The sequence below is a fragment of the Taudactylus pleione genome, unplaced genomic scaffold (assembly GCF_031769625.1).
Source record: "Taudactylus pleione unplaced genomic scaffold, aTauple2 ptg000282l, whole genome shotgun sequence".
In the NCBI taxonomy this organism is placed as follows: Eukaryota; Metazoa; Chordata; class Amphibia; order Anura; family Myobatrachidae; genus Taudactylus; species Taudactylus pleione.
Genome location: NW_028284684.1, coordinates 13,519,440 through 13,535,254, shown reverse-complemented (window position 1 = coordinate 13,535,254; position 15,815 = coordinate 13,519,440). Strand labels below are relative to the sequence as shown.

Sequence of the window (15,815 nt, the reverse complement as noted above, 5' to 3'; positions counted from 1 at the left end):
TAGATTATAGCTGATATAGGGCCTGATTCAGAGCCGCTTGCTGCTAGTGAGTGCTTGCTCAGAACAAGGGCGGTTTTTTATGTTTTGTATTTGTTTTTTTCTTTCATCAGGCCACTCGCTAAGCTGTGGGTGACCTCCCACAGCTTTTGCGAGTGGCCTGGAGCCCATCGCGATTATCGTGACCATCAGGCTTGCGAGGAGACCTTGTGGAAGGGTCTGAGCTCTCACAAGCCTGAGTAAACTTCCTGCTCTAATAGAACAGGAAGTCCACTACTGACATCACTAGTGATGTCAGTAGGGCCAACCACAAACACCAGGCGTTCCTAAGGGAATGCCTGCATTTGTGCAGCAACCCCCCCCTCCCCGCATACAAAACGCAGTGAGTTATCAATCAACATTGACAGCCGCTCCGTCTTGTAGCTAGACCCATATCGATGGAGCAGCCGTCGCTGGACGGATCTTGGGCATGCACACGCCGGTGGCGGCGCATGGGTAGTGGGGGACCGTCGAACCACTTATGAGTGTTGTGCGCTTGCGAGTGTGTCTGAATCAGGCCCATAGTCCTTAGGAAAATTTTTGGGTGCTTGCCAAAGACATGTAAATGAAGTGCTTGTTAAAAAATAAAATCCATTCTACTAACCCTTGCAAAATGGAATTTGGGTCTTGAGGACCCACCTCATGGAGTTGGGCTTAGACAGCACAAGAAAATTGCTTGAGAAGTTACTTGACCTATACTGTTCTTGAGAATGGGGCCCAGCAATGTGGTCTTTCAATGCTAGAAATGTCAAAATAATTCTGAATGTTGTAGTTTGATGTCCTAGAAAATGTGTGCAGTTTTCATTCCAAAAAGTGGCATACACCAATATGCCAACCTCCTTGCCTATATTTTATTTCTACATATAAAAATGTAAGTATGTATAAACCTTCCCAAAATACCAAACCATTCTGATTTATTCCATAGCCACCTAATGCCAACAAATGGTAATAGAAGTATATCATTACAGTTGGTACATTTTGTTTTCTCTATCTGCTATTCCATTTGTATGGATCTATGAGGGTTTCCTTTAAGTACACATCTCAATATATTATAGTTTGGGTTGTTATTTATGCATGCCATAACATTTGTATTATTATTTTTCCACTGTGTCTGAAATGGAATATTGGACAAATAAAAGTTATAGCCTCCCCGTCGGGGAATTGAACCCCGGTCTCCCGCGTGACAGGCGGGGATACTCACCACTATACTAACGAGGATCAGCTGTGCGCTGTGATTTCTGGTCCAGTCCAGAAAAGTGATTTTCAACAAAGAGTTGATATAATTTCCTTGGGTAATGAAAATGATTGAAATCATTTATACATCAATTTGTTAGTGTACTCTTTCACCATATATCAGATCCATGTCGATTCTTCTGCATCATGAGCTAGGTCAAATGCTTATAGAAATTGCCCCAGCTATCATTTTCTTACTCTACCCATGTCCGATAATCCCTGGACTGAGATGTTCTAGGATTTTACTGTTGATTTGCCAGTGTTTATAGGTATTTCTATGAATTGATTTATGGTTGACCATTTCTGATGCTTGATTGTATATTTAGTAATTCAAGATCCTTTAAAAAGCTCAAATGAATTTAGCAAAACCCATTACCCCTTATCAACTTTTTTCTAATTAGAATTTGCTTAGAAATCCTTGAATGGCTAAAAGACTATTATGCTAGAGACCAATGGTAGCTCTGCATGAGGAATATTAAACTCCAAATCTCTTCTGCTAAATTATGCCCAAATTATGTGAATGCTATAAAAATTGATAATTTATTCTATTATTCAGCTACTGTTTCCAACTTAATTAAAAAAAATATATATATGTATATATTCACTCTTCTTTTAAGGCACCAATAAATATCTATGCATTTTCTGGATATTCTATACCATACAATTTTAATACATGGGAATCCTGAATATAAAGTCCAATAAATGCTGGATTTGCCATGTTGTACATGTTCTAAGCAATATCTTTTAGATTATAGCTGATATAGGGCCTGATTCAGAGCCGCTTGCTGCTAGTGAGTGCTTGCTCAGAATAACGGCGGTTTTTATGTTTTGTATTTGTTTTTTTCTTTCATCAGGCCACTTGCTAAGCTGTCAGTGACTACCCACAGCTTTTGCGAGTGGCCTGGAGCCCATCGCGATTATCGTGACCATCAGGCTTGCGAGGAGACCCTGTGGAAGGGTCTGAGCTCTCACAAGCCCGAGTAAACTTCCTGCTCTAATAGAACAGGAAGTCCACTACTGACATCACTAGTGATGTCAGTAGGGCCACCCACAAACACCAGGCGTTCCTAAGGGAATGCCTGCTTTTGTGCAGCCACCGCCCCCTCCCCACATACAAAACGCGGTGAGTTATCAATCAACATTGACAGCCGCTCCGTCTTGTAGCTAGACCCATATCGATGGAGCAGCCGTCGCTGGACGGATCTTGCGCATGCACACGCCGGAGGCGGCGCATGGGTAGTGGGGGACCGTTGAACCACTTACGAGTGTTGTGCGCTTGCGAGTGTGTCTGAATCAGGCCCATAGTCCTTAGGAAAATTTTTGGGTGCTTGCCAAAGACATGTAAATGAAGTGCTTGTTAAAAAATAAAATCCATTCTACTAACCATTGCAAAATGGAATTTGGGTCTTGAGGACCCACCTCATGGAGTTGGGCTTAGACAGCACAAGAAAATTGCTTGAGAAGTTACTTGACCTATACTGTTCTTGAGAATGGGGCCCAGCAATGTGGTCTTTCAATGCTAGAAATGTCAAAATAATTCTGAATGTTGTAGTTTGATGTCCTAGAAAATGTGTACAGTTTTCATTCCAAAAAGTGGCATACACCAATATGCCAACCTCCTTGCCTATATTTTATTTCTACATATAAAAATGTAAGTATGTATAAACCTTCCCAAAATACCAAACCATTCTGATTTATTCCATAGCCACCTAACGCCAACAAATGGTAATAGAAGTATATCATTACAGTTGGTACATTTTGTTTTCTCTATCTGCTATTCCATTTGTATGGATCTATGAGGGTTTCCTTTAAGTACACATCTCAATATATTATAGTTTGGGTTGTTATTTATGCATGCCATAACATTTGTATTATTATTTTTCCACTGTGTCTGAAATGGAATATTGGAGAAATAAAAGTTATAGCCTCCCCGTCGGGAAATTGAACCCCGGTCTCCCGTGTGACAGGAGGGGATACTCACCACTATACTAACGAGGATCAGCTGTGTGCTGTGATTTCTGGTCCAGTCCAGAAAAGTGATTTTCAACTAAGAGTTGTTATAATTTCCTTGGGTAATGAAAATGATTGAAATCATTTATACATCAATTTGTTAGTGTACTCTTTCACCATATATCAGATCCATGTCGATTCTTCTGCATCATGAGCTAGGTCAAATGCTTATAGAAATTGCCCCAGCTATCATTTTCTTACTCTACCCATGTCCGATAATCCCTGGACTGAGAGATTCTAGGATTTTACTGTTGATTTGCCAGTGTTTATAGGTATTTCTATGAATTGATTTATGGTTGACCATTTCTGATGCTTGATTGTATATTTAGTAATTCAAGATCCTTTAAAAAGCTCAAATGAATTTAGCAAAACCCATTACCCCTTATCAACTTTTTTCTAATTAGAATTTGCTTAGAAATCCTTGAATGGCTAAAAGACTATTATGCTAGAGACCAGTGGTAGCTCTGCATGAGGAATATTAAACTCCAAATCTCTTCTGCTAAATTATACCCAAATTATGTGAATGCTATAAAAATTGATAATTAATTCTATTATTCAGCTACTGTTTCCAACTTAATTAAAAAATATATATATATGTATATATTCACTCTTCTTTTAAGGCACCAATAAATATCTATGCATCTTCTGGATATTCTATACCATACAATTTTAATACATGGGAATCCTGAATATAAAGTCCAATAAATGCTGGATTTGCCATGTTGTACATGTTCTAAGCAATATCTTTTAGATTATAGCTGATATAGGGCCTGATTCAGAGCCGCTTGCTGCTAGTGAGTGCTTGCTCAGAACAAGGGCGGTTTTTTATGTTTTGTATTTGCTTTTTTCTTTCATCAGGCCACTCGCTAAGCTGTGGGTGACCTCCCACAGCTTTTGCGAGTGGCCTGGAGCCCATCGCGATTATCGTGACCATCAGGCTTGCGAGGAGACCCTGTGGAAGGGTCTGAGCTCTCACAAGCCCGAGTAAACTTCCTGCTCTAATAGAACAGGAAGTCCACTACTGACATCACTAGTGATGTCAGTAGGGCCAACCACAAACACCAGGCGTTCCTAAGGGAATGCCTGCATTTGTGCAGCCACCGCCCCCTCCCCACATAAAAAACACGGTGAGTTATCAATCAACATTGACAGCCGCTCCGTCTTGTAGCTAGACCCATATCGATGGAGCAGCCGTTGCTGGACGGATCTTGGGCATGCACACGCCGGAGGCGGCGCATGGGTAGTGGGGGACCGTCGATCCACTTATGAGTGTTGTGTGCTTGCGAGTGTGTCTGAATCAGGCCCATAGTCCTTAGGAAAATTTTTGGGTGCTTGCCAAAGACATGTAAATGAAGTGCTTGTTAAAAAATAAAATCCATTCTACTAACCATTGCAAAATGGAATTTGGGTCTTGAGGACCCACCTCATGGAGTTGGGCTTAGACAGCACAAGAAAATTGATTGAGAAGTTACTTGACCCATACTGTTCTTGAGAATGGGGCCCAACAATGTGGTCTTTCAATGCTAGAAATGTCAAAATAATTCTGAATGTTGTAGTTTGATGTCCTAGAAAATGTGTGCAGTTTTCATTCCAAAAAGTGGCATACACCAATATGCCAACCTCCTTGCCTATATTTTATTTCTACATATTAAAATGTAAGTATGTATAAACCTTCCCAAAATACCAAACCATTCTGATATATTCCATAGCCACCTAACGCCAACAAATGGTAATAGAAGTATATCATTACAGTTGGTACATTTTGTTTTCTCTATCTGCTATTCCATTTGTATGGATCTATGAGGGTTTCCTTTAAGTACACATCTCAATATATTATAGTTTGGGTTGTTATTTATGCATGCCATAACATTTGTATTATTATTTTTCCACTGTGTCTGAAATGGAATATTGGAGAAATAAAAGTTATAGCCTCCCCGTCTGGGAATTGAACCCCGGTCTCCCACGTGACAGGCGGGGATACTCACCACTATACTAACGAGGATCAGCTGTGGGCTGTGATTTCTGGTCCAGTCCAGAAAAGTGATTTTCAACTAAGAGTTGTTATAATTTCCTTGGGTAATGAAAATGATTGAAATCATTTATACATCAATTTGTTAGTGTACTCTTTCACCATATATCAGATCCATGTTGATTCTTCTGCATCATGAGCTAGGTCAAATGCTTATAGAAATTGCCCCAGCTATCATTTTCTTACTCTACCCATGTCCGATAATCCCTGGACTGAGATGTTCTAGGATTTTACTGTTGATTTGCCAGTGTTTATAGGTATTTCTATGAATTGATTTATGGTTGACCATTTCTGATGCTTGATTGTATATTTAGTAATTCAAGATCCTTTAAAAAGCTCAAATGAATTTAGCAAAACCCATTACCCCTTATCAACTTTTTTCTAATTAGAATTTGCTTAGAAATCCTGGAATGGCTAAAAAGACTATTATGCTAGAGACCAATGGTAGCTCTGCATGAGGAATATTAAACTCCAAATCTCTTCTGCTAAATTATGCCCAAATTATGTGAATGCTATAAAAATTGATAATTTATTCTATTATTCAGCTACTGTTTCCAACTTAATTAAAAAAAAAATATATATATATATATATATATTCACTCTTCTTTAAAGGCACCAATAAATATCTATGCATTTTCTGGATATTCTATACCATACAATTTTAATACATGGGAATCCTGAATATAAAGTCCAATAAATGCTGGATTTGCCATGTTGTACATGTTCTAAGCAATATCTTTTAGATTATAGCTGATATAGGGCCTGATTCAGAGCCGCTTGCTGCTAGTGAGTGCTTGCTCAGAACAAGGGCGGTTTTTTATGTTTTGTATTTGTTTTTTTCTTTCATCAGGCCACTCGCTAAGCTGTGGGTGACCTCCCACAGCTTTTGCGAGTGGCCTGGAGCCCATCGCGATTATCGTGACCATCAGGCTTGCGAGGAGACCCTGTGGAAGGGTCTGAGCTCTCACAAGCCTGAGTAAACTTCCTGCTCTAATAGAACAGGAAGTCCACTACTGACATCACTAGTGATGTCAGTAGGGCCAACCACAAACACCAGGCGTTCCTAAGGGAATGCCTGCATTTGTGCAGCAACCCCCCCCTCCCCGCATACAAAACGCAGTGAGTTATCAATCAACATTGACAGCCGCTCCGTCTTGTAGCTAGACCCATATCGATGGAGCAGCCGTCGCTGGACGGATCTTGGGCATGCACACGCCGGAGGCGGCGCATGGGTAGTGGGGGATCGTCGAACCACTTATGAGTGTTGTGCGCTTGCGATTGTGTCTGAATCAGGCCCATAGTCCTTAGGAAAATTTTTGGGTGCTTGCCAAAGACATGTAAATGAAGTGCTTGTTAAAAAATAAAATCCATTCTACTAACCATTGCAAAATGGAATTTGGGTCTTGAGGACCCACCTCATGGAGTTGGGCTTAGACAGCACAAGAAAATTGCTTGAGAAGTTACTTGACCTATACTGTTCTTGAGAATGGGGCCCAGCAATGTGGTCTTTCAATGCTAGAAATGTCAAAATAATTCTGAATGTTGTAGTTTGATGTCCTAGAAAATGTGTGCAGTTTTCATTCCAAAAAGTGGCATACACCAATATGCCAACCTCCTTGCCTATATTTTATTTCTACATATAAAAATGTAAGTATGTATAAACCTTCCCAAAATACCAAACCATTCTGATTTATTCCATAGCCACCTAACGCCAACAAATGGTAATAGAAGTATATCATTACAGTTGGTACATTTTGTTTTCTCTATCTGCTATTCCATTTGTATGGATCTATGAGGGTTTCCTTTAAGTACACATCTCAATATATTATAGTTTGGGTTGTTATTTATGCATGCCATAACATTTGTATTATTATTTTTCCACTGTGTCTGAAATGGAATATTGGACAAATAAAAGTTATAGCCTCCCCGTCGGGGAATTGAACCCCGGTCTCCCGCGTGACAGGCGGGGATACTCACCACTATACTAACGAGGATCAGCTGTGTGCTGTGATTTCTGGTCCAGTCCAGAAAAGTGATTTTCAACTAAGAGTTGATATAATTTCCTTGGGTAATGAAAATGATTGAAATCATTTATACATCAATTTGTTAGTGTACTCTTTCACCATATATCAGATCCATGTCGATTCTTCTGCATTATGAGCTAGGTCAAATGCTTATAGAAATTGCCCCAGCTATCATTTTCTTACTCTACCCATGTCCGATAATCCCTGGACTGAGATGTTCTAGGATTTTACTGTTGATTTGCCAGTGTTTATAGGTATTTCTATGAATTGATTTATGGTTGACCATTTCTGATGCTTGATTGTATATTTAGTAATTCAAGATCCTTTAAAAAGCTCAAATGAATTTAGCAAAACCCATTACCCCTTATCAACTTTTTTCTAATTAGAATTTGCTTAGAAATCCTTGAATGGCTAAAAGACTATTATGCTAGAGACCAATGGTAGCTCTGCATGAGGAATATTAAACTCCAAATCTCTTCTGCTAAATTATGCCCAAATTATGTGAATGCTATAAAAATTGATAATTTATTCTATTATTCAGCTACTGTTTCCAACTTAATTAAAAAAAATATATATATGTATATATTCACTCTTCTTTTAAGGCACCAATAAATATCTATGCATTTTCTGGATATTCTATACCATACAATTTTAATACATGGGAATCCTGAATATAAAGTCCAATAAATGCTGGATTTGCCATGTTGTACATGTTCTAAGCAATATCTTTTAGATTATAGCTGATATAGGGCCTGATTCAGAGCCGCTTGCTGCTAGTGAGTGCTTGCTCAGAACAAGGGCGGTTTTTTATGTTTTGTATTTGTTTTTTTCTTTCATCAGGCCGCTCGCTAAGCTGTGGGTGACCTCCCACAGCTTTTGCGAGTGGCCTGGAGCCCATCGCGATTATCGTGACCATCAGGCTTGCGAGGAGACCCTGTGGAAGGGTCTGAGCTCTCACAAGCCCGAGTAAACTTCCTGCTCTAATAGAACAGGAAGTCCACTACTGACATCACTAGTGATGTCAGTAGGGCCAACCACAAACACCAGGCGTTCCTAAGGGAATGCCTGCATTTGTGCAGGCACCCCCCCCTCCCCGCATACAAAACGCGGTGAGTTATCAATCAACATTGACAGCCGCTCCGTCTTGTAGCTAGACCCATATCGATGGAGCAGCCATCGCTGGACGGATCTTGGGCATGCACACGCCGGAGGCGGCGCATGGGTAGTGGGGGACCGTCGAACCACTTACGAGTGTTGTGCGCTTGCGAGTGTGTCTGAATCAGGCCCATAGTCCTTAGGAAAATTTTTGGGTGCTTGCCAAAGACATGTAAATGAAGTGCTTGTTAAAAAATAAAATCCATTCTACTAACCATTGCAAAATGGAATTTGGGTCTTGAGGACCCACCTCATGGAGTTGGGCTTAGACAGCACAAGAAAATTGCTTGAGAAGTTACTTGACCTATACTGTTCTTGAGAATGGGGCCCAGCAATGTGGTCTTTCAATGCTAGAAATGTCAAAATAATTCTGAATGTTGTAGTTTGATGTCCTAGAAAATGTGTGCAGTTTTCATTCCAAAAAGTGGCATACACCAATATGCCAACCTCCTTGCCTATATTTTATTTCTACATATAAAAATGTAAGTATGTATAAACCTTCCCAAAATACCAAACCATTCTGATTTATTCCATAGCCACCTAACGCCAACAAATGGTAATAGAAGTATATCATTACAGTTGGTACATTTTGTTTTCTCTATCTGCTATTCCATTTGTATGGATCTATGAGGGTTTCCTTTAAGTACACATCTCAATATATTATAGTTTGGGTTGTTATTTATGCATGCCATAACATTTGTATTATTATTTTTCCACTGTGTCTGAAATGGAATATTGGAGAAATAAAAGTTATAGCCTCCCCGTCGGGGAATTGAACCCCGGTCTCCCGCGTGACAGGCAGGGATACTCACCACTATACTAACGAGGATCAGCTGTGTGCTGTGATTTCTGGTCCAGTCCAGAAAAGTGATTTTCAACTAAGAGTTAATATAATTTCCTTGGGTAATGAAAATGATTGAAATCATTTATACATCAATTTGTTAGTGTACTCTTTCACCATATATCAGATCCATGTCGATTCTTCTGCATCATGAGCTAGGTCAAATGCTTATAGAAATTGCCCCAGCTATCATTTTCTTACTCTACCCATGTCCGATAATCCCTGGACTGAGATGTTCTAGGATTTTACTGTTGATTTGCCAGTGTTTATAGGTATTTCTATGAATTGATTTATGGTTGACCATTTCTGATGCTTGATTGTATATTTAGTAATTCAAGATCCTTTAAAAAGCTCAAATGAATTTAGCAAAACCCATTACCCCTTATCAACTTTTTTCTAATTAGAATTTGCTTAGAAATCCTTGAATGGCTAAAAGACTATTATGCTAGAGACCAATGGTAGCTCTGCATGAGGAATATTAAACTCCAAATCTCTTCTGCTAAATTATGCCCAAATTATGTGAATGCTATAAAAATTGATAATTTATTCTATTATTCAGCTACTGTTTCCAACTTAATTAAAAAAAAAATATATATGTATATATTCACTCTTCTTTTAAGGCACCAATAAATATCTATGCATTTTCTGGATATTCTATACCATACAATTTTAATACATGGGAATCCTGAATATAAAGTCCAATAAATGCTGGATTTGCCATGTTGTACATGTTCTAAGCAATATCTTTTAGATTATAGCTGATATAGGGCCTGATTCAGAGCCGCTTGCTGCTAGTGAGTGCTTGCTCAGAACAAGGGCGGTTTTTTATGTTTTGTATTTGTTTTTTTCTTTCATCAGGCCGCTCGCTAAGCTGTGTGTGACCTCCCACAGCTTTTGCGAGTGGCCTGGAGCCCATCGCGATTATCGTGACCATCAGGCTTGCGAGGAGACCCTGTGGAAGGGTCTGAGCTCTCACAAGCCCGAGTAAACTTCCTGCTCTAATAGAACAGGAAGTCCACTACTGACATCACTAGTGATGTCAGTAGGGCCACCCACAAACACCAGGCGTTCCTAAGGGAATGCCTGCATTTGTGCAGCCACCCCCCCCTCCCCGCATACAAAACGCGGTGAATTATCAATCAACATTGACAGCCACTCCGTCTTGTAGCTAGACCCATATCGATGGAGCAGCCGTCGCTGGACGGATCTTGCGCATGCACACGCCGGAGGCGGCGCATGGGTAGTGGGGGACCGTCGAACCACTTACGAGTGTTGTGCGCTTGCGAGTGTGTCTGAATCAGGCCCATAGTCCTTAGGAAAATTTTTGGGTGCTTGCCAAAGACATGTAAATGAAGTGCTTGTTAAAAAATAAAATCCATTCTACTAACCATTGCAAAATGGAATTTGGGTCTTGAGGACCCACCTCATGGAGTTGGGCTTAGACAGCACAAGAAAATTGCTTGAGAAGTTACTTGACCTATACTGTTCTTGAGAATGGGGCCCAGCAATGTGGTCTTTCAATGCTAGAAATGTCAAAATAATTCTGAATGTTGTAGTTTGATGTCCTAGAAAATGTGTGCAGTTTTCATTCCAAAAAGTGGCATACACCAATATGCCAATCTCCTTGCCTATATTTTATTTCTACATATAAAAATGTAAGTATGTATAAACCTTCCCAAAATACCAAACCATTCTGATTTATTCCATAGCCACCTAACGCCAACAAATGGTAATAGAAGTATATCATTACAGTTGGTACATTTTGTTTTCTCTATCTGCTATTCCATTTGTATGGATCTATGAGGGTTTCCTTTAAGTACACATCTCAATATATTATAGTTTGGGTTGTTATTTATGCATGCCATAACATTTGTATTATTATTTTTCCACTGTGTCTGAAATGGAATATTGGAGAAATAAAAGTTATAGCCTCCCCGTCGGGGAATTGAACCCCGGTCTCCCGTGTGACAGGCGGGAATACTCACCACTATACTAACGAGGATCAGCTGTGTGCTGTGATTTCTGATCCAGTCCAGAAAAGTGATTTTCAACTAAGAGTTGATATAATTTCCTTGGGTAATGAAAATGATTGAAATCATTTATACATCAATTTGTTAGTGTACTCTTTCACCATATATCAGATCCATGTCGATTCTTCTGCATCATGAGCTAGGTCAAATGCTTATAGAAATTGCCCCAGCTATCATTTTCTTACTCTACCCATGTCCGATAATCCCTGGACTGAGATGTTCTAGGATTTTACTGTTGATTTGCCAGTGTTTATAGGTATTTCTATGAATTGATTTATGGTTGACCATTTCTGATGCTTGATTGTATATTTAGTAATTCAAGATCCTTTAAAAAGCTCAAATGAATTTAGCAAAACCCATTACCCCTTATCAACTTTTTTCTAATTAGAATTTGCTTAGAAATCCTTGAATGGCTAAAAGACTATTATGCTAGAGACCAATGGTAGCTCTGCATGAGGAATATTAAACTCCAAATCTCTTCTGCTAAATTATGCCCAAATTATGTGAATGCTATAAAAATTGATAATTTATTCTATTATTCAGCTACTGTTTCCAACTTAATTAAAAAAAATATATATATGTATATATTCACTCTTCTTTTAAGGCACCAATAAATATCTATGCATTTTCTGGATATTCTATACCATACAATTTTAATACATGGGAATCCTGAATATAAAGTCCAATAAATGCTGGATTTGCCATGTTGTACATGTTCTAAGCAATATCTTTTAGATTATAGCTGATATAGGGCCTGATTCAGAGCCGCTTGCTGCTAGTGAGTGCTTGCTCAGAACAAGGGCGGTTTTTTATGTTTTGTATTTGTTTTTTTCTTTCATCAGGCCGCTCGCTAAGCTGTGTGTGACCTCCCACAGCTTTTGCGAGTGGCCTGGAGCCCATCGCGATTATCGTGACCATCAGGCTTGCGAGGAGACCCTGTGGAAGGGTCTGAGCTCTCACAAGCCCGAGTAAACTTCCTGCTCTAATAGAACAGGAAGTCCACTACTGACATCACTAGTGATGTCAGTAGGGCCAACCACAAACACCAGGCGTTCCTAAGGGAATGCCTGCATTTGTGCAGCCACCCCCCCCTCCCCGCATACAAAACGCGGTGAATTATCAATCAACATTGACAGCCACTCCGTCTTGTAGCTAGACCCATATCGATGGAGCAGCCGTCGCTGGACGGATCTTGCGCATGCACACGCCGGAGGCGGCGCATGGGTAGTGGGGGACCGTCGAACCACTTACGAGTGTTGTGCGCTTGCGAGTGTGTCTGAATCAGGCCCATAGTCCTTAGGAAAATTTTTGGGTGCTTGCCAAAGACATGTAAATGAAGTGCTTGTTAAAAAATAAAATCCATTCTACTAACCATTGCAAAATGGAATTTGGGTCTTGAGGACCCACCTCATGGAGTTGGGCTTAGACAGCACAAGAAAATTGCTTGAGAAGTTACTTGACCTATACTGTTCTTGAGAATGGGGCCCAGCAATGTGGTCTTTCAATGCTAGAAATGTCAAAATAATTCTGAATGTTGTAGTTTGATGTCCTAGAAAATGTGTGCAGTTTTCATTCCAAAAAGTGGCATACACCAATATGTCAACCTCCTTGCCTATATTTTATTTCTACATATAAAAATGTAAGTATGTATAAACCTTCCCAAAATACCAAACCATTCTGATTTATTCCATAGCCACCTAACGCCAACAAATAGTAATAGAAGTATATCATTACAGTTGGTACATTTTGTTTTCTCTATCTGCTATTCCATTTGTATGGATCTATGAGGGTTTCCTTTAAGTACACATCTCAATATATTATAGTTTGGGTTGTTATTTATGCATGCCATAACATTTGTATTATTATTTTTCCACTGTGTCTGAAATGGAATATTGGAGAAATAAAAGTTATAGCCTCCCCGTCGGGGAATTGAACCCCGGTCTCCCACGTGACAGGCGGGGATACTCACCACTATACTAACGAGGATCAGCTGTATGCTGTGATTTCTGGTCCAGTCCAGAAAAGTGATTTTCAACTAAGAGTTGTTATAATTTCCTTGGGTAATGAAAATGATTGAAATCATTTATACATCAATTTGTTAGTGTACTCTTTCACCATATATCAGATCCATGTCGATTCTTCTGCATCATGAGCTAGGTCAAATGCTTATAGAAATTGCCCCAGCTATCATTTTCTTACTCTACCCATGTCCGATAATCCCTGGACTGAGATGTTCTAGGATTTTACTGTTGATTTGCCAGTGTTTATAGGTATTTCTATGAATTGATTTATGGTTGACCATTTCTGATGCTTGATTGTATATTTAGTAATTCAAGATCCTTTAAAAAGCTCAAATGAATTTAGCAAAACCCATTACCCCTTATCAACATTTTTCTAATTAGAATTTGCTTAGAAATCCTTGAATGGCTAAAAGACTATTATGCTAGAGACCAATGGTAGCTCTGCATGAGGAATATTAAACTCCAAATCTCTTCTGCTAAATTATGCCCAAATTATGTGAATGCTATAAAAATTGATAATTTATTCTATTATTCAGCTACTGTTTCCAACTTAATTAAAAAATATATATATATATGTATATATTCACTCTTCTTTTAAGGCACCAATAAATATCTATGCATTTTCTGGATATTCTATACCATACAATTTTAATACATGGGAATCCTGAATATAAAGTCCAATAAATGCTGGATTTGCCATGTTGTACATGTTCTAAGCAATATCTTTTAGATTATAGCTGATATAGGGCCTGATTCAGAGCCGCTTGCTGCTAGTGAGTGCTTGCTCAGAACAAGGGCGGTTTTTTATGTTTTGTATTTGTTTTTTTCTTTCATCAGGCCGCTCGCTAAGCTGTGGGTGACCTCCCACAGCTTTTGCGAGTGGCCTGGAGCCCATCGCGATTATCGTGACCATCAGGCTTGCGAGGAGACCCTGTGGAAGGGTCTGAGCTCTCACAAGCCCGAGTAAACTTCCTGCTCTAATAGAACAGGAAGTCCACTACTGACATCACTAGTGATGTCAGTAGGGCCAACCACAAACACCAGGCGTTCCTAAGGGAATGCCTGCATTTGTGCAGCCACCCCCCCCTCCCCGCATACAAAAGCGGTGAGTTATCAATCAACATTGACAGCCGCTCCGTCTTGTAGCTAGACCCATATCGATGGAGCAGCCGTCGCTGGACGGATCTTGGGCATGCACACGCCGGAGGCGGCGCATGGGTAGTGGGGGACCGTCGAACCACTTACGAGTGTTGTGCGATTGCGAGTGTGTCTGAATCAGGCCCATAGTCCTTAGGAAAATTTTTGGGTGCTTGCCAAAGACATGTAAATGAAGTGCTTGTTAAAAAATAAAATCCATTCTACTAACCATTGCAAAATGGAATTTGGGTCTTGAGGACCCACCTCATGGAGTTGGGCTTAGACAGCACAAGAAAATTGCTTGAGAAGTTACTTGACCTATACTGTTCTTGAGAATGGGGCCCACCAATGTGGTCTTTCAATGCTAGAAATGTCAAAATAATTCTGAATGTTGTAGTTTGATGTCCTAGAAAATGTGTGCAGTTTTCATTCCAAAAAGTGGCATACACCAATATGCCAACCTCCTTGCCTATATTTTATTTCTACATATAAAAATGTAAGTATGTATAAACCTTCCCAAAATACCAAACCATTCTGATTTATTCCATAGCCACCTAACGCCAACAAATGGTAATAGAAGTATATCATTACAGTTGGTACATTTTGTTTTCTCTATCTGCTATTCCATTTGTATGGATCTATGAGGGTTTCCTTTAAGTACACATCTCAATATATTATAGTTTGGGTTGTTATTTATGCATGCCATAACATTTGTATTATTATTTTTCCACTGTGTCTGAAATGGAATATTGGAGAAATAAAAGTTATAGCCTCCCCGTCGGGGAATTGAACCCCGGTCTCCCGCGTGACAGGCAGGGATACTCACCACTATACTAACGAGGATCAGCTGTGTGCTGTGATTTCTGGTCCCGTCCAGAAAAGTGATTTTCAACTAAGAGTTGATATAATTTCCTTGGGTAATGAAAATGATTGAAATCATTTATACATCAATTTGTTAGTGTACTCTTTCACCATATATCAGATCCATGTCGATTCTTCTGCATCATGAGCTAGGTCAAATGCTTATAGAAATTGCCCCAGCTATCATTTTCTTACTCTACCCATGTCCGATAATCCCTGGACTGAGATGTTCTAGGATTTTACTGTTGATTTGCCAGTGTTTATAGGTATTTCTATGAATTGATTTATGGTTGACCATTTCTGATGCTTGATTGTATATTTAGTAATTCAAGATCCTTTAAAAAGCTCAAATGAATTTAGCAAAACCCATTACCCCTTATCAACTTTTTTCTAATTAGAATTTGCTTAGAAATCCTTGAATGGCTAAAAGACTATTAT

General features: G+C 39.4%; 6 non-coding genes across 6 annotated transcripts; all 6 read right to left on the bottom strand.

Moving 5' to 3' along the window:
- Positions 1-1,182: 1,182 nt before the first annotated feature.
- On the bottom strand, positions 1,183-1,254 carry TRNAD-GUC (transfer RNA aspartic acid (anticodon GUC)). Its single transcript has one exon. It is a non-coding gene; the product is annotated as a tRNA-Asp (tRNA).
- A 5,976-nt stretch (positions 1,255-7,230) lies between these two features.
- Positions 7,231-7,302, bottom strand: TRNAD-GUC (transfer RNA aspartic acid (anticodon GUC)). The gene has a single exon. It is a non-coding gene; the product is annotated as a tRNA-Asp (tRNA).
- A 1,942-nt stretch (positions 7,303-9,244) lies between these two features.
- Positions 9,245-9,316, bottom strand: TRNAD-GUC (transfer RNA aspartic acid (anticodon GUC)). Its single transcript has one exon. It is a non-coding gene; the product is annotated as a tRNA-Asp (tRNA).
- A 1,942-nt stretch (positions 9,317-11,258) lies between these two features.
- Positions 11,259-11,330, bottom strand: TRNAD-GUC (transfer RNA aspartic acid (anticodon GUC)). Its single transcript has one exon. It is a non-coding gene; the product is annotated as a tRNA-Asp (tRNA).
- Positions 11,331-13,272: 1,942 nt separating this feature from the next.
- Positions 13,273-13,344, bottom strand: TRNAD-GUC (transfer RNA aspartic acid (anticodon GUC)). Its single transcript has one exon. It is a non-coding gene; the product is annotated as a tRNA-Asp (tRNA).
- Positions 13,345-15,287: 1,943 nt separating this feature from the next.
- Positions 15,288-15,359, bottom strand: TRNAD-GUC (transfer RNA aspartic acid (anticodon GUC)). Its single transcript has one exon. It is a non-coding gene; the product is annotated as a tRNA-Asp (tRNA).
- Positions 15,360-15,815: the final 456 nt, after the last annotated feature.